The sequence below is a fragment of the Bombus vancouverensis genome, chromosome 5, assembly GCF_051014615.1.
Source record: "Bombus vancouverensis nearcticus chromosome 5, iyBomVanc1_principal, whole genome shotgun sequence".
Taxonomy (NCBI): domain Eukaryota; kingdom Metazoa; phylum Arthropoda; class Insecta; order Hymenoptera; family Apidae; genus Bombus; species Bombus vancouverensis.
The window spans coordinates 14,518,577-14,546,105 of NC_134915.1; the positions used below are offsets into that span (position 1 = coordinate 14,518,577).

General features: G+C 40.6%; 1 protein-coding gene and 1 long non-coding RNA gene across 2 annotated transcripts in view; one reads left to right on the plus strand and one right to left on the minus strand.

Moving 5' to 3' along the window:
* The window catches only part of LOC117158995 (uncharacterized), a 188,451-nt gene that overhangs the window by 158,067 nt on the left and 2,855 nt on the right, over window positions 1–27,529 (minus strand). The gene's annotated exons all lie outside the window — the stretch shown is intronic.
* Window positions 957–27,529, plus strand: LOC143302711 (uncharacterized). Its single transcript, XR_013058437.1, has 6 exons — window positions 957–1,257; window positions 19,958–20,293; window positions 22,233–22,437; window positions 22,532–23,547; window positions 23,628–23,735; window positions 23,822–27,529. It is a non-coding gene; the product is annotated as an uncharacterized LOC143302711 (long non-coding RNA).

Genomic DNA, 27,529 nt, shown 5'->3' on the forward strand with positions numbered 1-27,529 from the left:
TATTCCACGCGCCACGGGGCACCGTGGATCCGAGTAGCCGCGAGTCTCCCCGAGTCATCGGCCTCGTGCACGCGATCCTCGACGGCGGATAACGATAACAGAGAGCGTCGGGCCCCTTGTCAGCATCGCGAAACTGTAAGATCCGCGACTTTAGAATCGCGCTAGTATTAGGTTGTCCGGAATGTTTCTTTCGTTTTGTAAGGAAATAATAGACGCACAATGTTTTTTGTTTTATATCGGTTTCTTGAATTATGCGCGAACGTAATAATAGAAATAGAACGAAAGAAATAATATAAAACGGAAATGGTTGTTCATCTGTTATCACCTTATGAGACGAAAGATACTTTTCGGACAACCTAATATTTCAGATTTCAAGAATATCGCCAGTGAAAACAGCTATGCAGCTTAAACTCTGATGAACACGTTTACGATCCTGGTTTATCGGTAATACGATACTTTTCCAAATGGATCGACGTCGCAGGATACGTCGATCTTGACACGCGCGTCCCTAGAGGAATCGACGATGACACGTAATTCACAACTTGGGTAAAAATTCCATTATTCTTTGCAGCAATTTGTCGGAGAGCGTAGACGGCAGGGAACATACGCGAGCGTAATCGAGCTGAACGCTCGGCAAGTGCGACATCCTCTTTGCAACACGGCGATGCGCATTATTAATAGCTACACGCAACTACGAAGATTACAACTAACGGGCGAGAAGCTGGATATTCAACCGGCCTCGCCTAGAATCCTAGAAAAATCGGCGAAACGAGTTTTCTCGGGCTTGGCTAGCCTCCTGTCTACCGTCCTAGACGCGCAAGCCCTCTCTCCTCGTTGCTTCATTCCTGCATAATCGCCAAGCGCTTGGCGACGCGCGTTCTCTACGCTTTGCCAATTTTTCCTATTTCTTCGTTTTCTTCTTCATTCTAGGTTTTTCCATTCAGTGTAGGAAAGAACGTTCGATTGGAAAAACGATCGCGTTTTGTCAGCGTCGAGTATGTGTCGTCGTTGATCGTCTGACGTTATAATTACGGTAGAAAAAGAGCAGTGGCTTCGTTTACATTTATTTTAATTAGATTTAGATTTGTTATTTATGGAAATAGCAGGAACTTGGAAAACTTATCTTTTGTAACGTGTAGAATTATTCGCCAACTCTTTGCTATAACGCGAGATAAGTGGTTTTGCCTATTTCGTTTAAAATAATGGCAAATCTTTTTTAACGGTACATGATCGAATCGACGAAAATTAGTTTCATTGGTAAGTAGAATTACTCGATAATTTCGCCATTTATACCGATTTTTCCGTCGCGAATTCTTCTTCGTCGCAGAAAATCTCGCGTTACAATAAATCTGCTAAATTTGCAAATTGTTCGATCGAAAAAAACACGAGGAAATTACGAAATCCGACAAACTTTCACCAGAAAATTTCTTGAAAATGTTACTGTCCGCGATATAAAAGGATACAACTCCTCAATAACGTGCGGCCATCCATAAAAACGATTCGACCAAATAAAATCCAGGCGCAAAAGAATTTTATGTAATCCGTGGATCTCGGCTGGCAAAAGCTTTCAAGAAGAACGAGTGTAGCCTGTAAAGTAGATGTGCAGAGTCGAACGGCAGCTGCACGAGAGAAGCTTCTTATTTTTAAATCAACGTCCATTAAGGCTGCAGCGCAAGGTGTCCAGGATGACGATGCCCATTTACGTCCACGACTCCGTGAAATCACGTCGATTCGTAAAATCGTAAAATTGTCGCGAAATCGATGTCACCTCGATTTTTTTCAGCCGCAGTATTGTCCAATGACGACCATCGTCGTACGCGCCGAGGCACGAAACGAAAGATTATCCGCTTGCACGTGGAAGACGACTCGCTGCTGAGAGGATCGTACGTGTGTAACAGAGCCGTGAAAAAAAGTTGCACGCTTTAACAGTCGCGTATAAATTATACGCAAACGAGCCGATCATGCACCGCGATATGGCACGTGCACGTGTGTAATTGTCGTTCAAAATATCGTTGGCTGTTGCGATAAATGTGAATCAGAGATGAGGAACGTTCGATGAAACGGGGTATGATTGGCGCGATTTCTATAATAATTTCTATCGCGAGGTACAAGTCTAAGTAAATATGTAATTTAATAATCGGCAGACTAGTAGGATATTTTTGGCAATTTCGTGTTTTTATGAATTTTAAAAGAGAATGGAAAACAAATAGGGATTTGTTTCGTTCGTTGAATATCGTAACAAGTATTTTACTTTAGGTATTCTGGTAGCTACGTACATATACCGTGGTCTGAAATCACAAGAAAATATTTCATAAAATTATTCGACAGATTTAGATGAATAAATTCGGATTTTTACGAGGCAATGAGATGAAATCGGAATAGAGATTTTTCTCATCTTCTAAAAATCTACAAAGAGATCTAGAAAATCATAGACCATAGCTAGGAGTATTATCATCGAATTTCCAAGATCCCAACAGGTGAAAATACAAATTAGTAATTTTGGTAATTAATTCGTATATTACGTGTAACATCGTGTGTAAGAAAATTCAATCATCGGGGCAAAAGCACGTAACATTACTGATCGATAAACACGGCGATTAATCAGGCTTTTACAACGAACAAAGAAAAACGCGCGCGTGCAAGACAACCAGTGGCGTTATTCGACAAAGGTCCCTCATTACGCGCGATCGCATAAAATCTTTACGTGTCCCTATGAAAATGAGTCGAACAAAAAAGGAATGGAAGAAAGAGAAAGAACGAGAAAGAGGGAACACATGTCTCGTTCGTGATTCATCGTGAGCTGTACACGCACACGATTAAATCATGCTTCCTGATAAAACGGGGCAATTAAAAGCAAATGTAATGTTGTTTGCGAAGAGTCACGTATTACTGAAGTGATGGTTAAATAAATTCAAGAATAATGCGATAGGATTTAATTTCCGAATCAAATAAAAGAAATGACTTTGATATGATAATGCGGACTTAGCTGAAAGCGTATTGAACTGTAAAGTTGCTTTACTGTACAATACAAAATTATTACTATACTATTTATTATTATGCTATTTCTATATAAAATTAGAAGGCGTGGCTAATCCATTGGACCGAGAATCTTCGCAGGATTGTGAGATATTTTTAAGCGCAACGCCGTAATATGCAAAAATATATAAAAATTACTCAAAGCGAATTATTTGTTACGCTATTTAATAAGCGAGAGAAATCTTTTTGTACGATGATTACAAAAGGTAGAGCCTTCCATCGCGATGAAACGTTTTTTCAACAGATCCTACACTTCGTTCTCGCAGTACCAACTTTGTGCATTTACATGAAAATATTTGAAATTTATTACACACGTACGATCGGTATACATAATAAAAAACGCTATCATAAATTTAGTGACGTAGAAATCCTTTTTGAATCCACTGTAGATTCCATTTCTTCGGTTATGCTAATAAAAATATAAAACTACATAAATATTTATCGTTCGCTTATCGCATTCAATCCTTGCAATCTTTAAATATATCTACCTATAAGTGAAAAGCTAATTTCAAATTTTTACTTTTCCTCGCCGACATGACGTGACAGGTGAATTGGCGAATGATGATCGCGTTCGTGTCTTAACGTTAAGCAACCTGTTATATTATCGCGATTATCCAGCTCGTGGCCTCGTGCAAGAGCAACCAGATGCAAGAATGTTGCAACGCAACTTGAGTTGCACGATCGCGTTGCTTAAGCCAAATTTATTTATCAAGCGGCGACGCTATTTAATATCGTAATCGATGGATGAACCGCGGACTCGATGCAGAAAGTCGCGTGGCGACGCGAACCTCGAACCGCGTATACGTCGCTAACGATATGTTGTTTTTATTATTATTATTATTATTAGGTTCACGCTGGGTGAGAATTAACGTCTTGTTTCGTTCTTAGACAGGGACCAACTCTTGGAGAATCACGAACGCCACGATAGCGAATTTGGTGAATATATTGTCTTTATTAAACTGTTCGGGAGATAAGGCTGTGTTCTCTGCTTGACGTTAATAAAATTGCCTCCTGCGTATGACGATCCAAATAAGATGATAAATCACGTTTTACGTTATCAAGACTATTTTCTGAACGAATACGTTTTAGTTACCGTTAATAGTAAATCGTACGTAATGTAAGAATCAATCGTAAATCTAACTTCAGTTTTAACTTTTTTCAATTTTAAATCTAACTTTAGTTTTACAACTGTCGATAGCGTTCATTCAGATACTTGTTAAAAAATGTTAACTAACATTGGCATAGAAATATCGGAAAAGAATAAGTCTTCCACCGAGTATATATTCAAATGTGTACACTACACGAGCCTCAGAGAATCGCAGAAGTCAACCCACTGATCAACTGCATAGATCGAAATGCAAAGGGAAATTACGATTACAAATATTATTTCCTAAATTTCGCTTTGGATTTTCCTACGATTATTTCTATCGTCTGATTGTAAGAAAGAAACTGAGGAAAAAGACCGTCTGATTCTCAAGCTATCGAATACCACGATAATTACGTAGCTGATCGGCGAATCGAAAACTTCGTAAAATATGCAATTGATCATAGACGATTATAATATGAAGCAACGTACACAAGGAAAATAAATACGTGTAGTCGCGTTTCCGCTTCCTCTGCTAATCGATTTCTTATTTTACCGATAAAATAAATCTTTCGAAAAAAGACTACAGCAGAATTTGCCAAATTTGCCAACAGTCACTAACCTCAACCTGTATAATTATCCAGAACGTTCAACGAATATATCAATCTTATCCCGTAATTACATACATATGCAAATCATTTCCAGGAACTCGACCTTACTTCACAGTAAACAACTCACCACTGTTAAATTCCTTCGCCGCAACCTATCTGGTAGCGGTTTGGATCCTTCGATCTCGATCGTTAGCCCCGCAAGGACACACGGGCTCGAGGGTGGTGAACGGTGGCCTCGGTCGACGAGACACGCGCGCAGGCAACGGGATCGAAAGCGTTCCTTCCGCGATCCGCGATCCAACGAACGGCCCACCGGGCGTGCCGAACCGTGTCACGGCGTCGCACTCGATTACCGGTCGTTGCTCCCCATCCCAACGAATAAGCAGTGATTTTCATTCGACTTGGTACCTACGAGCGATTTTCGCCACACTGTCGCCACTTTTCCAAGCATATCGCGTAATCTACCTATTAGAGATCCGTGTCGCGTGTATTCGCTAAAAAGACGCGTTCGCGAATGGTGTTTTCGAAAACAAATCTGACAGGTAGAATTTTCTTGTCTTCTATTGCGATGTGGCTTTACCGCTGAAGGATATGAAAATGACAAGACTTTGTCACGCTCAAAGATGCAAAACGTTATTGGAACACTAATCTTCCCATTCTTTTGTTCGTCTAGCTTCATGTATCGGATTGACAATCAAGTAATTGCGGATTTTGTCATTGGGTGGTAAAGCCAACGCAATAAATACTTGCGTTATTTGATCGATCAATTTCTTAATTCTTGTTAATAGAAGAATCTACGTAAAGTTGGACGAACGAAGGAAACAACGACGAACGTACAATTTTTTAATTAAATTTTGAAACCGGTCGTTTGACCAGGCTTGGCAAGGTTAGCGTTAAGTCTCAACATGTTGCAATTTAACTTTGCACTGAATAATCAAGCTCGTCGTATATCACAAGACATTGTGTATTACAAGACGCGAGAAAATATCGAACGCCGTAATATACCAAGTAGCGCGCTTTACACACAAACTATTGCAACGTACGTGCGTATGTTGAAATCGCCCAGCTTCGTGAATAAAATACACGAATGACTCGTAAATAGAGTCAGCTAGTTGAGAGATAGCGTGAGGGATATTTGGAAAAAACAGAAGAAAAAGAAAAAAGAGGAAACGAAATGGAGCACGTGAACGTGAACACCTTGGACGTATATTATCGGCTGTTGCAACGTGACGAGAGTCGCGTGGATTTTTCTGTCTAGCTGCTGTCTGCCTGGTAACTGCAGAGCACTTATCGATAAAGAGACACGCTATTAGTGTTGGCTGGTGCTATCTTACGTAGCATCGTTACAGCATACACGCTCGGATATTTTATTCATTCGTCATCGTCTGCCACGTTTTTTTTAGTCCCTCACCTCGACGCGACGTAACGAGACGTAGTTGTCATACCTAACGCGTTTCGAGTTTTCCCCTTTGAAATAAAAGTATAACGAACTGGATGTTAAATTGCAGTTGCTCTGCCCTGAGAAACCAAATTGATCGGCTCTACTTTTTATCATTTTGTTAATTAAACCGTTTGTTAATTAACCGAAATATACATATAAAATATGCAAAATAAATACCAACCAGTTAAATGTCGAGTGTCTAATTAATAGGTTTCTTTCGTTTCATAAGGTGATAATGGATGAACAACAATTTCTGTTTTATATTATTCTATCGAATTAGATATAATCCTATAATAATGATAATTAGGTATAATCGTTATATCTCTGTCATTACGTTCGTGCATAATTCAATAAACTAATAGAAAACAAAAAACATCGGTGCGTCTATTATTTCCTTATAAAACTGTAATAATATTTCAACTCGTATATCCAAAAGGATGTACATTTACACGACCATTCACAATCCGTGCGTCACTATCATTGCCATATATTTATGCCAGCTAATAGCAATAGAAAAGAATTAAGAGTTTCACTTACTAGAGAGTGTCTTATTTTACGATTACTATGCCGATAAATATAAGATATAAAAATAGAAAACGAAGCATAAAATCGAAAATCATTGATCGATATCCGTCGGAATTGTCTCCGCTCCCAATTTAACCAACTTCGTCGAAGCATCAGAGTGCCATCGGTCGTAAGATGACCGCTAACGTGGCCGATGTAGCATTAATGTGGCGCTCGACGACAGACACGTACGACGGCCCGCGCGACCAGCAGCATTCGAATTCCATTTCGTGGCAGGGATGATCGCCTCTGCTGGTCCGCTTGTTTATCCGTTTGTGCGCCCTTTTAAAAATAGGCGTTCATTCAAGGATCCCGGCCAGACGCTGGCCAGACATTCGACGCATTGTATACAGACGGGCATTTTGCCGGGTGCATTCTCGCCACGCGTGTGTCTTCATCGTGCACGCTAGTGTACACGTACACAAACGTCTTTGGAAAGGAAACAGACGTGGCGAAGAAACACGCGACGATGTCGATGTTGGACGAGAGCGCATTCAAATTAGAGACAGTAGAGGCTCGCAGTTGTACGAAAATATAATTGTCAACCTGAACGTTTGTTTGCCGGTCTCGTTATATATTTTGAGAAGAAATTTACTCGTTCGCGTTATGTACGTATGTAATACATATTGGAAAATGCTTGCACAGATTTTCATACGTCGTATCGTTCCTTAATTCTATGCGGAGAGATTAATAGATCGTATCCGACGATTTAAAGAGATCCGATTTGCAAAGATTACAAATAAGGATTTAATAAGATACTATAGAAACATACCGTAAGGTATCAGAAAGAACGATCGTTTTACTTTTTGGATATTTTCTACATTTGGATAAATATTCGATGAATGCATAAGTCGCATCTACATCCACGTAATAATATTTCGATCGCATATACCGAACTAATTTCATCGATTCTGAAGCAACGAAACAACCTACATTCTGCGAATATTAAAACAAAAAGAAAAAGAAATGATTTCACGCGCAATGTCGATAATACGACGCTTCCTCGTAATTGTTCGACTTGCAGCCTGTACTTCGATTCCCCAAACGATCATCGCATTTGCAGCCGTTAACTAATTTAGCTAGCGTTACATTTTCCACATTCCCCCGACGATCGTTTGGCTGTGGCGACGTGCTCGTGACAGTGGCTGATAGCTCGACCCCAGAACGTAGCCAAGAATTCGATTGCACCTTCGAATGATCCGCACGTTCGACTAAATCGCATAACACATCCGTTGTGTATAACAATAGAGAATGCGTAGCAAATCCTAAAGAACAACCACATCACCAACGACACGCGTCGAATTTTACCGCGAGACAAATCCTTCGCACAGGAATGGAAATGTTTCGGTAAAGCAAAGCGCTTAAACCGATGTATATTAAGTCGTGCGAAAAGTACGAAATTATAAGAAAATAATGGATGCACAACATTTTTCGTTTTATATTATTATCAAAATATTACTATCAAAATAACGATCACAACGTTCGACGGATTAGGTTTCACGTTTGTATAAAGATGCATCGTTGTAAAAGACGAGTCTGTAAAAGAAAGACAAAGATACATACGGATATTTCATTTATGATTCTTAAAATGAACAATAATTGTTAGGTTTTTGTAAACGTACGCTATATAATTTGGATATTGTTATTAAACTTTCCCACCACTATATATAATTTTCGATCACTAGATATACTCTTTCCTATGTTGCGTCTTTTAAAGTTTCAAGATTTCGAAATAATTTCTCCAGCTAATCTTCCAATTTAGAATTTACATCTGAACGCTGGAATATTAAAATCGTGGAACGTTTAAAGCTTGAACCTTTGAATATTTAAATATTTAAATTATTGAATCTCCGGATCTGCGAATTTCCTCTAATTTACGAGTTTTCACACCTTCTCGACCATTGTTACGTATCTTGGAAATACTCTTGGCGTTTCTCGATCACTGCTATGACTAGCCTAACAAAAACAATATTTTCGTAAAACACGGAGAAAATGTACACAAGCCCAGCAACTATACCAACAACAACAACTCATCGACCGCTTGTACGCTTGTATCACCGTCGCGTTGACGAACCTACGTCGCGTTTAAGCATTTCACGCGTAAACGAGCAACGAAAAGAAAGCAAAACGAAGCGAGGTCGGTCGACAATCGGCGTACAAGCGCACGCAGATGTACTTGCGCGAAAAGAGTAAGAGAGTTGCCCTAACCGAGCCGTAGAAGATACGATAAAAGAGTGAGCAGCGAACCGCTGCATGATAACGCGTCTCGACGTGACTTCGGCTCGTTCGTAATACATTTACCAGTGAGATACGTTGAATTTCTTCGTACGTACTAGAAATATGTTTATGTCACCCTCTTTTCCCGGTGGTACGGGCAGCCACCGCGGCAACGTGCACGCAGCAAGAGGTTATTTTTGTTTAGTCTGCCTCTTCCCTCCTAAACGGTTGCTACTGCATACGGTTTATACATATGTAGGTGCACACCACCAGCCGAGTTGAATTATTTCATCGCCACCGAATCGTCACGTTTGGTTATGACGTATAGAATTATACTGGGCGTTGCTCTACGATCGTGTAAGAACATTAATTATTACATTGGCGAGTGAAAGTCGCGTAGCCTTGTAATGTGACCGAAATTTTGTCTCTTAGAGCTCATCGACCTTTCTAACGCCTTTGAAAACCTCCGCAAGCAAATAGGTCGCGACGTTAACGTGGCATCGCGTTATCAGCAGTCAATTGAAAGATTAAGCTTCTATGAAGTTTGCGTACTCGAATAACGCGTTCCAGTAATAAACGAGCTTTGTTCCGAAGAAATTCCAAATTGATCGTTTGTTTGTTTCGAATCAGCTCGTCGTATTTTTTCGTATTAGCTTGTCCCAAAAGTTTCTTTCGTGTCATTAGGAAATAATAATAGACGCGCAATATTTTCTGTTTCGACGCGAACGAAACGTATCCTACGATAGCTAGAGGACGACTGAAGGAAGTAGCTGCGTACAGGTAGCGAAATACACTTTTGGGACAACCTAATAGTAACGGAAACAGTAACTAAATAGTAACAGTATTATAAATCGTGGACGAGGGGCCTGGGGGGTGTCAGGCGAATTATAAACACGCGGTTGCGGAACATGTGGTGGGGCTAAGACAAAAGACGCGAGGCTAAGACAAAAGACAAGCAGTTGCTAAGGCATAAAAACGAATTAACAGTTATCGTGAGTTGAGAAGTCAGGGAATGCGAATTGCGTTGTCGAAAGAGTTTTGCTAGCGTTGCCGAGAGAACGTTGGGTCCGTGGTGACGACAGTTGCAAATTAACGATCTAGTTGTCTTAATTATAATACGTTATTATGATTAGTTCACGTTAAACAACCATCGTTTCCTGTTTAATCGACATCTGTTTAATCCATTTATTGTAAATAAACTAATTGTAGTAAAAATCCTACAATAACGTACTGTACTATCGAATTATATTTTTTCACCTAATAGTATAATCTTATTTATGCCGGATACTCTCTACTCAAGAGGTTAACGATCGACGACGATGGAAGATCGTCTCGGATCAACGCACGGATCCTCGAAGCGGTTCGAAAGAGCTGCGCGCAGAACTGTGAGCAAAATCGATGTTCCGGATCACGCGAGAGAGACGCGCATAAAACGCAAAAGCCAGGGGAGAACTCGCGTTCAGATGACGTTTGATTCCCGTGTCGTTCTTTTCACGATAGCCAGGGGAATACGAGTTGGAGTACCGCGTGACTAGTAACAAAGAGCACGGGAATACTCGTGATTACGGGGACCAATGACAGCCACGAGCATTACAAACGATTTAGAAGTGTTCGTTACAGTGCAGTGCATTGATTTAATCCGCTGGCCTCGTCATGGCGAACGAGATTTCGCAGTTTCGCTAATTGCACCGTTCGAGGAATTCTAAACGTTCGAGAGGACCTTTCGTAGTTCACCCATGGCTGGAACATTGTGCATTTCATCGACAGTTTCGTTTTCCAATTACAATTGCACTCGATTCGATTAGGCGAACCGCTATATGAAGAATCGAATATAGTAGGTTGTCCGAAAGGTTTCTTTCGTTTTATGACGAAACAATAGACGCACGATGTTTTTCGTTTTATATTATTTTGTCGAATTACGTACGATACGTTTTGTTCCGTTGAGATAAACACCGCGACATTTCGCAGACTTGCTTTCACGTTTGTACGAAGGTGCGTTGTTGTAAAAAAACAGGTTTGCGAAAGAAAGACACTCTCTGGACGACCTAATAAAATATATGCAAGCAGAGGCAATTCGACGAGTGTTTTCGTATTATTTATTCCGTATTGCGGTGAACTAAAGTTGTAATTCTACGGGAGCTTGAGAAAGTTTATGTCTCTATAGGGTTCAGAAATAACTATGATCGATGTCTTAAGATAGTACATAGAATTGTTTGGAAGTTTTATATTTTATAAGTAACCACACAATATTCAGTGGAATCGTCTGAAATACTAATTACATACAGGCTCGAGCAACCATTCCATTATTTTATTTTATAATTAAATTTATTATTAGGTTGCTCGAAAAGTTTCTTTCGTTTTATAAGAAAACAATAGACGCACAACGTTTTTTTTATTTTATATTAATTTATCGAATTATGCACGAACGTTACACGAATAGAAATAGAACGAAATGGATCTCACCTAATTCGATAAAATAATGTAAAACAGAAATTGTTATTCATCTATCATCGCCTTATGAAACGAGAGAAACTTTTCAAACAACCTAATATATTACTCAATTATTTCGCTATTCACCGTATACTACTTTTATGCGAAAATTATATTTCCTATAAATATCTTGCAATTTGTACGAACATCTTTAGATTTCTTTTCAATTTTACCAATATAGTAATAACGTCGTGTAATTACAAGTTTTTACAAGTATTTATATAGCTTTATTATACATATCTGTACGTGTTGTCAGTGGAAAACAGCCAAGAGACTATCGGACATAGGACAGCCGCGGATGACTACTGGTCGATGGCCCAGTACTCTGCACTTGGTACCATTTTCCTACTCTGCCCGACGCACCCTTTCTCTGTCCCTTTCCTACCCTTTTTCGCTGCATTCGCCCCTCACTCACGCGGTAGTGGGATAAAGAGGGGACAGGGAGAACGGATTAAATCAAAGGGAGAAGGGTCTGACGCGGCATCGGTGTCAGCGCATCAGGGTGTTTTCAACTGTACGTACACACACACACACACACACAAGCTTGCCTGGTTAATGGGACGCGTGGAAACGACGCGACGCGTGCCTGGTTAATTAAGGGTTTGCAAACTAATCGCCATTTCCCGGATATTTTTGCTTCACGTTCGTGCGACCGGAGCACTTGAATTTTCTTCCTGAATTTTGACACCGTAATTCAAATTTCGTTTGCCAGCCAGCAAAAGACACCTATTAATTATCGTGCTGCGATATATTATAACGTGTATTAATTACAATGTTGGTCAAACATAGTACTCGTGTGTCCCTCATTTCGGAAATTTCATTTCCTGTTTGTTGGCAAATTGATAGAACGATAAAAATATTAATACAACGAGAAGGTAGATAGCGTGCGCAGCATAAATCTCGTTATCATAGCTAAGTAACATAATGATATTCTAACACGGTATACGAAAGTGAATTAAACGAAGCAAATTAAATCAGGAATTATAGTTGAAATAAGATTTAGAAGGTATAGATACGTAAGTAGACAAGACAATTATCGAGTTAAATTTTAATAATTTAAACTCGAACAGCGATAACGTTTGCCTGACGATAATACGAAATGGCGTAAGCATAAATTGGGGTTATACATTTTCGCAAAAGTTGTTTCTTTAGCTTTTTTTTTATCCATATCACTGTCACTTTCGACGTAGCTCCGAACGATCTGTGTCAAGGGATTAATTCACAAGTTGATTGATTAATCTTGGGAATTCTATCTGTAGACCGGGGCGACCTAATGGAAAAAGTGCTTAACAAGTTGTGCTTGTAACTGGTCGAAGAAAAAAGTTAATCGACCTATAGGCTGACAGAATCGATTATTGAAAATGTAGCAGAAAATATCGATATTCTATGGAAAAACATATAGCGTAAGTACAAGAGCAACGAATTAAATTTGATTAATTTTTGCTATGAATAGAATAATTCGTTCGATAGAAAATAAGAGATTTTCCCTACGACGTATTATATCAACTCTCCGTTTGCAAAGTAGGTCATTGACGATTCAGGATATCTATCTTTGAATTCTCTTCGCTCTTTCGTAGCTTTTACTTTTATCGAAAAAAATGCCAAGTATTTGACTCAACGCGAGATTACATTATAATACGATGTAACGGAAAGATTGACGAATATTTCAGAATTTCTGCATATTTTTTAAAAAATTGAAAAAATAATTTCAAAAGTGGGATTTCGAAGAATCTTATGAAAGACCACTTTCCTTCGACCATAGCGGAAACAAAGAATTAAATAATCCACGAATAATCGACAAGGCTCGAAAGTGCAAAAATTTAAGCTATCGAGAAATATTCCATTTACGACAGAACATCAAAATCAGCGGAATTAGTAAACGAAAAAATTCCACAGAAATGGCCAAAGATTATCAAAAACGTATCTTTTCGAATAAACAAACATGCGTCGATGTATAGAATTAAAATACACGGTTTTTAGATAGCGAAAAATCAAGTTTCCTAATTGTCCGGTCACTGAATCCAACATCAAATAAAAAAATCTCAACTCCTGAAAATATCAAAGACAGCGTTTCAGAATCTGCCTGTCCCCCGCCATAACAATAAAAATAGATCGTAAGAAATTCGTGGAATTCCAAAGTCCACCTCGAACGATTCGGCACTAAAAATTTCATTAAACGACTAGGGAGGTTTCGAAATGGTAACGCGTGCTCCTCGTCACGCCACACCATGAAACTCGTGTGTTTCGTTGCGTGTGAACGTGAACCTTAATGTGGCGCGGCGCGGCGTGTGGATCACAACGTCATAAATTCGAAGGCAGACAGGGCCGACACGTCGCTTCAGCGCGTAGAACGTCAGCGACAATGACGCAACACCAGAATGGTAGGGTCGACGAACCCGGCTTCGAAATTGTGTCACGTGCTTCCCACTACAGATTACAGCCTAGACACTCCATTAGACGGCCGCGCGGAAGAATCCCTATTGATAAAAGGCGGTAATTAGGCCGAACATCCTGTTTCGCTTTGCGTACACGCGTCAGCGACTACGTACACGCACCTAACACGCCATTAGATCGAACAACCAACCAGTCCAATCACCCGAGTTCTCTCCACTCGCACTTTTTCTAGATATAGCGCGGTAATTAACATTTACATAAATCGACAATTAATGCCAACGGGATTGGAATTTCCGGACTGTCGGATCGAGGCGACTCGCCAGGAACGTTTCGACTATCGTTGGAATTCCGTAGAATTATCCACGTGTTTCTCAGTGTCGACGATGTAGGAGATTTCTCGAGACAGGCTTTTTCTTTTAGACATCGATCACGATAGAATCGTCGTATTGCGATTTCGAATAAAAGAGACGATATCCAACGCGTGCTGTTCTATATATTAGAGTCGATGGTTCCGAATTTGTATCGATCTTTGGTAGTTTGAAAATGTATGTGATACGATGAATCAGTAACCTCGTTACGTGTTTTTCGAGTAACTTTCTGAAACGAACAACTCGCTTTCGGATGGAAGAAAGTTACAAACGTGGGTAAATTTGTTTGCACGTATAACAGATTTTTTCTCTGTTTCATTTCTCATGTTTCATGTTTATGTGTACATTGTTGGAAAAATATTTTTCTGATGAACGACAATGAGGTGAAACGTTAAAGAAAGAGAATCGCAGATGTAGTTATATTTAATAATGGTTACGTTACAACTTTCATCAGCTTGATTTTGCACCGTAGATTTTGCACGGTAAACACGATACATCATCGAGTTTGGTTTTTCCTATATCCGTGGTAAGTCAATCGTACTCGCAGCGTGAGTTTATCGCATTAATTCGGAATAGAGACAGCAACGTTGTGATATCTCACGCTATAACGTAGGTAGAGGCACCCAGCTTGCCCATCACGCACGACCATCAATTCTCTCGGGAATTATTATTCTCAAAGAACTACCGTAACGTGCCAACTCCGCGGCAATTCTTTACCGAATGATTAGGAAAAATGACTTCTCGTACACCTAGTTCGCCCTCTATCGCGTGTTACCCATTAACCAAGCTACTTGAGGATCCTTAATTAATCATAATACCTGGACAACCATATGTTTCCAATTTATCTTGCGACTAATTACATTCGCCTAGAAAATGTATATCCAGATAATTAAGTTATTTCTTTACGACGTTCGTCGAGTTTCGCTCAAAGTTGTCTTTCGTTTCAACTTACACAATGGATCTAAGAATAACCTAAATCTAAAATGTATTAGGCTGTCCGAGAAGTTTCTCTCGTTTTATAAAGAAACAATTTTAGTTTATTGAATTATGCACGAACGTAATGATAGAAACAGAACGAAATGGACCATACGTAATTCGATAAAATGATATAAAACAGAAATTGTTGATCATCTATTATCGCCTTACGAAACGAAAGAAACAACCTGATACAACAAACACATCGTACAATTACGAAAATTTTTCAATCGGCATACGTTCTGTAAAATTTAACGCGTTAACAATATTATTAATAGAAGATTCAATATAGATACATAGTAACATACACACGAATGATGAATGACGAATTAAACGTCTAAATAAGCATTTGTCCCTTAATACGAATCTCTTTGATATAAATACATTGCATCGGATAAGTAGGAAACCAGAAGATCAAATAAATACTGAGATAAAGACAAGCTACGCGATATCACGGAAAAATGACCAAATGTAAGATCGTAAAGAACTAGCTTGACCGGAACAGTGAAAGTATCCGAGAAGCCTCAAACGTTTTAATCCACTGTGGACTCTGCAGAACCAGTACTCGAAAAGATCATCTCAACTTTTTCCGCCCATTTATCAGCTACACCTCTTCATCCTCCACACGCGCACGATAATCGCGTGCAGTGACAAACAAGGTGTCCGAATTAACCGGTAGCTCGTCTTCCCACCGCTTCTCAGCCTAACGTATCCATCCAACACATGCGCAAACCCGCGTACACAAACCGTATCCAACGAGATTACGTATATTAACGAACGAGAAAGCGCTCTAACTCTCCGGTTAGCTCGTTTTATTTTTCCTTTCGGCCGGATTCTCGTTCGGCATGGCTGAAAGGTATTTCCTTGGTTCCGGAAGTCGCATTATTCCTCCTGGCTGGAGGCGAGGGCCGAGTGGAGTCTGCCGGTATTATAGGGCCGGTACATATAGTTCGCTGTACAACAGTCAGTCAATACTTTATAGCACGAACCAACTTCCCATCTCCCTTCTCGTTGTTTCTCTCTCTCTCTCTCTCTCTCTCTATTTATCTCTCTCTCTCTCTCTTTCGCCCTTCGACGTCCCTTTTACACCCCTTCTTCTTGCCCACCCTTCTCGATCCCATCCTCATCCTTCCTAGCAAGAAGAGAGAGAGAGAGAGCTAGAGAGAAAGAAAGAAAGGGAGACAGAGAGAGAGAGAGAGAGAGCTAGAGAAAAAGAAAGAAAGGGAGACAGAGAGAGAGAGAGAGAGAAAGAGTGAAGGGTACCAAACCCCGACGTCGTTTTCCTCTCGTCCTTTCTTCCAGCACCGAGGGCAAATACGAGCGCGCGACGGTTTCTACGATCTCCGATCGGTCTCTCTGTAGCGGTGCCTCGGCAATATCCCTCGTATACAGGGTGTCTGATGGTAGAATCAGGTAAGAAGTGATTCTTCGTAAAAAAGGATAAGAAGAAAACGTAGAACGAGGTTTCAAGAAATTTCAGCTGTAGATCTTAACTCGGCAGAGTTTATGATTAATTTTATTACATCGAGTATTCCAAGAACAAAGAGAAATATCGATAGGCTAATGTAAGACTACGATATGGTTCATTGATTTAATTCGCACAGTTCGTTTGTATGGAATATTACAGTAGGCATTTTCAATAGTTTCCACGTTAATGCATGAAATAAAATAAATCTTCAGTCAAATACGATAAGAATCGACGAGAAGCATTAGGTTGTCCGGAAAGTGTCTTTCTTCTACAGACACGTACTTTACAACGACGCACATTTATACAAACGTGAAACCCAATCCGTCGAACGTTGCGATCTTTATTTTGATAGTAATATTTTTAGAATAATATAAAACGAAAAATGTTGTGCATCCATTATTACCTTATAAAACGAAAGAAACTTTTCGGACGACCTAAGATGATAGTAAATAGCAAGTTTCGTATGACAACATTTCATCCTACATTATCGACTTAATTTTTCACGAGGTATCATCCCTTGTATCGTCAGTTACCAGACCACCCTGTATATCCCTTCCAGCTCCCTGGAGGGAAGGACGAAGAAGAAACGTGAAACGTAAAGCGACGAAGGGCTGCGAATTTGCAGCGGCGAGCTTCAAGTGCATTGCCACCCTACGAATAAAATGGGAAAAAGCGTCGTTGCGTGTCGCCCGTAACTTCGCTATTTTCCGTCCGTGACGAAAAGACCACGAGTATCGGAGACCTGGATGCAGCTGCTGCCTGCCCCTGCACCCGATCATACTATTTTACTACTTTCGTTTCCGTCATCTGTTCCGCTTTTAATCTGCGATTCGCTAAGCTCGTAGCATTCCTTTCCGATATTGGAATATCTCGCTGTGTATTTATTGTTTTACAAGTTGGCCGTGTGATTAACAGCGTATTACGTACACGCGTGTCTATTCGCGTTGGAAGATTTTCTTAGACGCTTTAGAACATGGTGACTCTTGTTTCGAAAGAAGGTGAGGCAGAAAAAAGGATCGATTTAGTTAGAGAATTGGCGGTGTGGCTTGACAAATTCGATTAATTGGTCGGCTAGACTGATCAATCGAGCTGTTTAGGTGGCGAGTCCCCTTTGTCCTTGATTCTACTACCCTTAAAGTTATTCCCGTCTATTCCGCTGACTTGTACGTTACTATGGTTTCCATAGCTTCGAACGACGTACGTTGCAAAAGGTGGAAAATTTGTATTTCCACGACGACGAATATCTCGTTGAACGAATAGAGTCGACGAGAACGCGGAATTATTATCATTAGGTAGGTACCGTGCGTTGCTGAAAAGAAGACTAAGGCACAGGGGTAAGAGAGGTACTGCTCCGTATTGTTCACTGTGGCGCGTTGCTGCATTGTTTTATTTGTATATATACTTATCTTCATGATTGCGTTGATACAATGCTTCGTACAACCAAAAATACAACAATGCTCCTTACTACAATTTCCTTATAACACCTCTTTTGCTTACAGTATCGATTTCGAAGATCCCAATACCTGACTATTTCCCGCTACAAATTTTATCGATACAAATTCCAATATTGGACCATCTTCGTCTGAAATAATTAAAACATTTACTTTTTTTCTTTTTTTTTTTTTAGCGAATCGGTCTATCGGTCCAAGTCGCGAATCTCTTTATCTCACTACCTGAGAACCTAGTCCTGTCTATCGCGAAGATCTCTACGTTACGCAATTTCCTACGGCTTCGAGCAGTATAAATCCGAATCCTTGGAACGTTTCGTCTGAAAGTAACGATAAAATCTTTTCTTTTAACGATTCAGCAAAGATTTAATCGGGAAAAGTTTGCAAGCGCTAGAAGAGAAGCCAGTGTTCCTTCGACCGCGGCAGGGTAAATCGACGAGAGGCGAGTATCTAGGTCTGTGTAACGATTTTTAGAGTCCCGACCCCTCCGACAATCGTCCAGCCCATAAAAAACTTGAGGCACCCCACAGTCAACGCGCTGCGCCAGGGTTTCCATAGCGACCAAAGCCCTTTCGCGCCCCTCTGTCGTTGACCTATACCTACGCCGAGCTACCCTTAGAATCATGCTTGCCCTAAATCTATTAGACGAATTCAAAGATACTTTCACCGGTTGGAAATATCACGCCCTAACGAAATAAATCACGGGTGGAGCCCCGGCTGAGCCAAATGAGAAGAAGCGTGTCATTGCATACACGGAGGGAGGGTAAATTTTATATTAGGCGTTGCAACTAGAGAGCACAGAGGTCGTGTAACCGGCCGTCTCTGTCTTCCAGATTGATTGATATAACTGGATGTAACTGGTGCTCGTCGTTTTCACGCTCGATCCGGTTTATCGACGCGGACAAATTAGAGACACGATGTACCTGTACATACACACGCACACCTCTTTCGTTCGGTGCAATTTCCAAGTATGAATTAAATATCAGCGGGGAAGAGTATGATGTATCACAGCCAGCACGTTATTTGCACTGAATAATTTAGATCGCACAGTTTACGCAGTTACGTGTCGCAAATAAATGACTGTTGCAACTGGTTTCGGTTGTCAAGTTTGGCGTATTCCGTGGAACGGAAGAATTTGTCCCGACGACGGCTCAAGATAGTTTAAATTAGTATCTTTTTATTATTCTTTTATTAGCAATGTATTAGCATATATGTATACACGTTTACATGCTCGCAGGTATTAGAATTGGAATTAAAGCGCATTGCGATTTTGTGGAGGGCGCGATAATTAGATCAAACTATTAGGAAGATTATTGGCAGGTCAAAATTTTCTATTCGTGGAATATAACGTCCAATTGTGAGGTGTAAGAATTTGTGGAAGTTATTCGAAAGGGTTACACACGACAAATTAAGGATCACATCGTCCTGTCTTAAATCTCATTGGAAACGTTTTGAACGAATTAGGTAAAAGAGAACACCTTTATACGCCAGATTTATAGGATTTCTATAGAGCCAAAGTCAGAACGAATTTCTCAGAATCAACGTTTCACGCGTATGAAGAATTCTTATTCTTATTGTTTTACGTAGAATCATCTGCTTCCCGATTTACCATCGCGAACAACCTGTGTATTCTTATTCGCTGAAAACACACATACACGCGCATAATTGTAAAAAAGACTGAACAGATCCGAGAAGAAAATTACACTGTACTCGCTTGAGAAAGCTTTAATCTCGTTCGCCCCCTTAAGAAGCCTTTAATTTCGACTTTCGCTAATAAAAGCGAAAATAGTTAAGCGAGGAGAATGGTTAAAACAAGGCCAAGTATCCAGTTCATAATTCAGTTCGTAATTCACTTTTAAAGATGAACGGAGCCGTGGGTCGCAACGAGGGGCCATTATCAAGCGTCGTCGGTCGTCGAGGGAAATTTAGGCGTACGACGAGAAAGAAAAGAAATCGGAAAGAACAGCCAAAGAAGAAGAAGAGGAAGAAGAAGAAGAAGAAGAAGAAGAAGGAACAAAAGTTGGTCTCGCACAATCCAGAAAGAAAGAGAGAGAGAGAGTGTGTGTGTGTGTGTGTATGAGAGAGAGAGAGAGGGAAAAGGGACAGGGAGTGAAGCCAAGCGAAGAAGTACGCCGACATCAGACATGCAGCGCCGACAAAAAGAAAAACGACCAAGAAGACGAAGAAAAAAAAAAAGGTGAGAGCCGCGGAATCGTAAATCGAGAATTAAGTATGACGGCGAGCGGTAAGACGTATATAAATTTTCCTTGCCGATGAATAATAAATGGCGGGGAACCGGGGAATACAAGAGAGGGAGAGACAGTACGAAGTAGAAACCCGCGTGAGCGAGCCGCGGAGTGTGCGTGTTCGGAGCTGAAGAAGGGCGAAGAGAAGAAACGAGATGGTGGTGAGAGGGATAGTGAAAGAGGTAAAGAGCCAAGACAGAGAGGCAGACGGGCAGAGAGCAGAGAAAGGAAAGGGTGTGCTGACGAGAGAGATTCGAAGGAGAATGAACGACAGAGAAAGGGAGAAAAAAGGAGGAAGAAACGAGGATGAGAGTAGAGAGAGGAGAGAGAAGAAGGAGCGAACGAAAGGACGTTAACCCTTTTCTTGTTTCTCTCCAGCCCATCTCTCCGTTCCTTCTCATCGCAGGAGTGCTCCTTTCCGCAGGAGAGTTACCTACTCTTTCTCTTTCTCTCTCCCACCCTCTCTCTCTCTCTCTCTCTCACTCTCTAACGTTTCAGTCACTTTTTCCACCTCCCGATCTTTTCTCTTTCCAACCTTCTCTCCGCGATTCCGTTCGTTGTACCAGGTCGCCTTTGTGCCACCCGCTTCTCCCTTTCTCGCTCACTTGTTCCATCTTCTTTACACTTTTAAGGGACTCCTTCTTTCTCTCGCCAACAGTCTCTCGCCCCCGTTCGCTTTCTTATTCTCCCTTCTCGACGAGGGGAGAACAAAAATTACGAATCCGCGAGGCATTTGTCGAGAGCCACAGCTCGATCGAGGGGTTTCACCCGGCCGTGCTCTCGCGCCAGCCGTCACGTTTCAACCACAGCGAAAATGTTTAACCCTTGCGTTGTCCGTCACGAAACTACGACGTGCGGATTTTTCAAGTATTTTGAACCGATGGTTTCGATCTTTAGTCGAATCTTAGATTCGCAGCTTTATCAAGCCCCGGTTCGTACCATTGGCTTACAGGCGAGTGACGAAAATTTGGTTTCAATTACTTTCGTACAATATTATCGGGTCAAATTCATGATAGTATTTCTCTGACTTAACGATCAAGGAGCAAAATTTGCTCAAACTTGATAAAGAACAAGGAGAAAGTTCGTTATATACGACATAGAATCTATGACAAACCATACAAACGCTGAGAGACGCTGGCAACTTCTACGTTTAAATCGGAAAACCGTCCCCTTTCTTTCGACACTTTTACAATTCCAAAATTACAGTTTCAAAATGGCAATTTTTATTTTTCATCGAGTTAGACGTTTAAATGGCGCGTGACAGAATCTCAAGAAGACACCCGCGAGGCATCCATCGTCGTCCAAAGTAGCAGGAAGATGCGAAGCTCGATGATCATCGGTTAGCGATTAAGATTCGTAGATTACGAAGTGAGAACACCTCTGTGAAAGTAACGGGGTTGAAAGATCGCGCGAATCTTAAAAATAGCATGGTCCGGGTCCGTGGCCATAAATCAAATTTACATTACTGTCTTTAACGATACAGTTTACGCGGTGTGCACTTTAGCTCTGGAAAGAGAACGACCCCGAGAAAGGACCCCCGGTGAATAATTACCGCGGAACGAAAGCGCAAATAAATCTGCATCAGTGGGCGGGAAAAAGGCGGTGCTCGCGTTTCGCAACGCGCCGCGGGATCGCACGTGAAATTCCTGGGACAGTTTGCATATTTTCGCGTGACCGTATACGGGAGACGATGGAGGCCGAGGCTTGGTTGCTTCAGCGTGGGAATGGGAACCAAACTTTCAGACGGTTGTAATTATTAGAACCAATTTGTCCGCCTAATAACACGTCATTATACTATTACAAAGTCGTAAAGATAATCATCGTGTCTACCCGGCTTTGCCAATCTATTGTTTCACGGCCTAAAGGTTCCTCTCTCTTCTTCTATTCCAGGAGATTCGTCGTTAAAGATCGTGCGTGCACAGTGCACGCGTAACGCAGCCTCCGTCACAGATTATCTGGCACGAATCGATCAAGATCAGTTACGTTGCAACTCTACGTCGCTCGATTTTACAACAAGAAGGAAGGATTAACGCGAGCAAAGTGGGCGAATTAAATCTTTGAATAGTGGATAAAATAATTTGAACACGATGCAAAGGTACGTTCATCTGGTTTAGAACTCTTTGAGAACATTTTTCGAGAAGTCTTTTTGAAACATTTTGATCTCTCGTATTATTATTACTCCTTCGTAGATTTCTGAACGTCTTACGATCTTTCGCAATCGTCTCGTATATGATACAAAGACAAAAAAAAAAAAGAACAAATATCGGGGTCGTTGAGGATGCTTATCCTGGTATAACATGGGTTAAAAAAGCAACGTTACGTTATAGTCGTACACATATACGGTTCGGTACGTATAATTGGAGTTGAGGATCGTCGCGTGATGGCTAAACTCACAACGTGTGTATCTTGACGAATTCAACGGCGCGAGAATAGCGCGAAACGTTTAAAATAAAGTCGCCGCGGCGGTAAATTTATCGTTTCGAACGGGAAATCTGTATACCCGTCCCTTGGGATCCGCGCGTCGCGTCGCGCGATGAAAACCACTAAAATACCGGACTGGAATTCGTACGCGTCTCCACGCAAACTACCACGAAAACTACCTGCCCTCCTTGTCACTCACGTGTCACTTCTCTATAGCGGTGAAAATAAGGTCGGGTTTTGGAATACCTGACCGGTTAGTCAGACCATTTAGTCATTCCTCTTATACCGGGTACCCGGTATCGCCACGCTCACCAGAACTCGCCTTTGGGAACTATCCAGATCACGAATTAGCTCGTAAAAAAAACGCCTCGAGGGTTACAGAAGCTCACCGAAATAAACACGTTAAGTAACGACATCGGAATACACCCGGAGACTGTACGTTCGCGTGCAACCCGCGTTTTCACACGATGAATTTCGCATACATATTTCCGCAGCAAGCAACAGCGAGTCGTCTTTGGTGGAACGATTGCGCAGCAACATGTTCGATCATCTCTGTTCCATGGTGACAGAGCACTGGTTGCGAATGTTTTTACGTGTTTATTGTTCAAGACAAGATTGGGGAAAACTTCGTTTACGTGTCCTACAAAGCGAGAAATTGAAGCCAAGTCAAGATACTTGTATCAATTTCATTTAATTAGCTGGCTCGATCATCGTCTCCACGTCAACTCGTATCGTGTGAACGAAAAATTACAGATACACAAGGAATTTAATAAATAATATCAGCGTAAGTATCGGCAGGTGTCTTAACACTTACGATCGACAGTGTATGCCACTTACTATAATACTGAACTCTGTTGTTCTCAGAACACGGTGTCGTACGTAAAGTGGCCATATGAGTGCATACACACGTACATATTTAGAATTGTGAGATAGAACGTTACTTTCGTTAAGCAGACAATCGTAGAGTTACAGGTAAGATTCGCTCGATTTGTAAAACGTTCTTGTATATCTCTAGATGAGAATGGAATATTCGTATAAATTTGTTATTTATCTTACAGGAAAGTTACAAATAAATAATTTACCTTTAAACGATGTCAAGAGAGAAAGATTAAATGTAAACGGAATATAAAGGAATATGTTTCATCTATTACGAAAGAGAGGAATGGAGCAAGATAGAAAATATTGGGTTAATCGAATTAATCACGAAACACACTATCACAAAATGCATATTTCCAACGTTATATAGGTAAACCGACGATAGTGTTATCTATATTCATCGGCAGATAGATAGATCAGCGTAAAGATTTCATTTACGACAACACGCACACGGTAAATTAGGCCTGTTAGACAGACACAACGATCTCGGCTATCTTAATGCAATAAACTCGAGCAACGCGATCTTCTGACCTTGATTCAGCTGAACTACAATTGGACTAACCGCCTGTTTCTGGAATGCGGAATTAGACACGGAAATCAACATGAGAACAAGAAACAAAGGCAAAATTTTACGTTCCGATCCGATCAATTCCAAAACCAACCACCAGACTCCGATTCTTTTGTATAAATTCATGAATTTCTGAATTAAAAAATACATTCCTGAATTACTCTCTGAATTCGAGTGTATCGCACGATAAATCGTACATTATATTGCGTTCATTGTGGAAAGAAAAATTCATCTCGAGTGAAAAAGCAAGAAAAATGGTCAGTTATTGCCGCGCCATTGCTTTTTGTTACTAACATTTCTAAAATCCCCTCATAAATTCAAGATTAAAAACTATATATATATTCCAAGTCATTGAACTCTTCTATAAATTCTACGATTCTTCTTTTCCATAAATACGATGAACCAGCCGACACGAACAGTAACAGATTCTCACACCGTTAAATTTCCCACAAATTCTTCTGCGCTGTTATATAACATTTAGCGCGATATTTAACGAAACTCGATCTAAGAGAAATATATCCTACTCTTATGCGTTAGATCGATCAATCCGCGCTTTTACACGACGAATTTCGCGTACGATGACCAATATTGTTAAATTTCTTACGCACGTGCCTGTGAACATTCGCAGCCATTGTTCGTCACGCTGCTTATCGATATTATTGGAAAAGCGAGAAAAACGGGGAAGAAGGTAGCGCGAAAGTTTATAAAATCAGAGGGAACGTGGATTTTAACCACGGTGAATTTAAAGAAAGCGATACAGCTGACTTCAAAGAAGCATGAATCTTTGGTACGAGGGTGCGTTAATTAGAAGAAGCAATGAATCGTCGGACGCGGAAAAAATGGAAGAGGCACCAGAGGGAGGGTCGGAAGATAGTAAAGAGAAGGAAAGAAAAAGAAAAAAAAAAGAAAGAAAGAGCCGGAGAGACAAGGGACCGGGCAGAATCTGGGAATGTCGAAATTTTTGGCGCGTTGCCAACGCGCGGTTATCTTATTATGATCAAGCGGAATTAACGAGCTATTTATCGAGATTACACACAGCGATATGCAACATTATAATCTAAAATAAACCACCGGTCGGTTCCGCGGCTTTATCAACGCTTTTAAAGCGGCATTCGCCAAATACAGATATCCCGATGTTATTGCAAACAACGGCGACCCGACGCCTATAAAACACCGCGACGCTTCCCCAAAAAGCGGATCTTTCTTTGTACTTGGTCCGTGTGTATTCGTGAATTTCGACGTTAATGAGTGCTCGGTCTCGTTGACACGATCGTTGATTAGATTTGTTTGTTCATTGACTCGAAACGATCTCAATACGTTTATTGTCATTGCGTATCTTCGGTTGAGATTCTCAGTATATTAGAACGCGTCATTCTCTTTTAGATTAAAACGATTTTGTACACAATGGAATTTAATCGCTCAGTGGGATATGTACGTACGTACGTACGTATGTGTACAAATAGTTGTAACGAAGAATCGTTAGATATTTACAAGTAGAGCGAAAATATGTAAACATGGAAAAATTATGAATGTACAGGAATGTTGAAAATACTTCAAGTAAAGTAATATCGTAATACTCTGGGAGTGAAATCTCTATTTAGGTACAATTTCGTTTGTATCGTTATGTACATGTTTTTGCCTACAATAATAGCAAGCTGTAATTTTACGTTCTACAAGAATTACAGTTTATTCTAAATTGTTACTATACCGAATTGTAGCTAATTATCTATCGAAAAGTATGCAACGAAAAAGTCGTCAAGGTTGCTCTAAGATCTGTAATACAGAGCGAAGATGTGTATGATACAACGATGACATGAAAATTCTCGATGCACAATATACGTACACGTATGTAGGTCTTCCACGATTCAACAATCTCAACACAATGGTTACAGAAAATCTCCTGAGTTCTCGATACTCCTATTAAGAAATAATTTACGGTAGAATAATTCCCAAGATTCCTATTAAAAACTATCTGCCAAAAACAACGGTAATTTACAAAGACAATAATGCAAACTATAATATTGGGTTGTCCGAAAAGTGTCTTTTACAACAACGCACCTGTATACAAACATGAAACCTAATCTGTCGAACGTTGTGATCTTTATTTTGATAATGGATCATACGTAGTTCGATAAAATAATATAAAACGGGAAATATTGTGCATCCATTATTTCCTTATAAAACGAAGGAAACTTTTCGGCCGACCTAATATGTCCAAGAAAAACCATCCAAATCCCAAGATCTGAAAGACTCGGGGAGAAATTCAAGGCTGATCCTAGAGCAAGGATCTCGCATCCATCGAGCTGAGAGCCGCTTTCCCCGATGGTAGGTTTACGCGGAACGAAGCGTATAGGAAGATTGACGAGGAAGGTACAAAGTTGGTCGTGGCGAAGGGCGACGCAGAAGGGCAAAAAGAGGAGGTGGCGAAGAAAACGGCGTGATATCGCCGTGGATTCGGCCGTGTTGTTCGCTCGTCCCATTCGCTCGGACGGACAAGGACACGATGAAAGCGGGCCGATGTGTGCGACAAGGTAAGGGAGCGAGACGAGCATGCCGAGAGAAGAAACGAAGTCGGCGGTCGGTCAGTGAGCGAAAAGAATAGCTGGCTGATTCATACGCGAAGTCACGAGCCGTACGTCGTACGCAGCCGGCGTACGGTCGTGCAAGCGTAATCAAAAACACACGAGATGCGCACGTCTCTCACGGCGAGCTTGCCTTCTTCTTCCACCTCTTCTTCTTCTTCTTCCACTCCCTTCTTCATCAAGGTAGGCTTCGCACGCTTTTATACTTGAATCCTTCCTTCCTTTCGCCAACGACGCTTCGAGTTAAGTTTGTATTGTAACACGGCGAACGTGAACTATTATTTACATAATATCGTTTGGAGTAACCGTTGTTATTAGCAGGTTCTAACAGTAAGTTGGAGTAACTTTTTGATTAAACAAGCAATTGGTGTTTATAGGTAACTTTAGGTAATTTATACCGACGATGAATCAAAACTAATTTATACGATCGAATAATTCTTAAATTTTGTAGCGGTTGAGAAATATTTACATCTCGTCAGTTTCAGCTAATTGTTTCTTCGTTATTTCCTATTTACTGTCAATTCTACGATACATGGTATAACTGTTGAATTATAAGTCGATTATCAATTGTGCGAAAGTTACGTGATTTCAATATTTGTAATAAAAAATAATACGTATAATATGCGAGCAATAGATATTATGATAGTACAAGTACTGTTTTTCGATATCATTGAATAAGATCAAAAGCAAAAGTACATAATATGCTGCTCCAAAATGAGAAGAGAAACGTGTTTACAGGA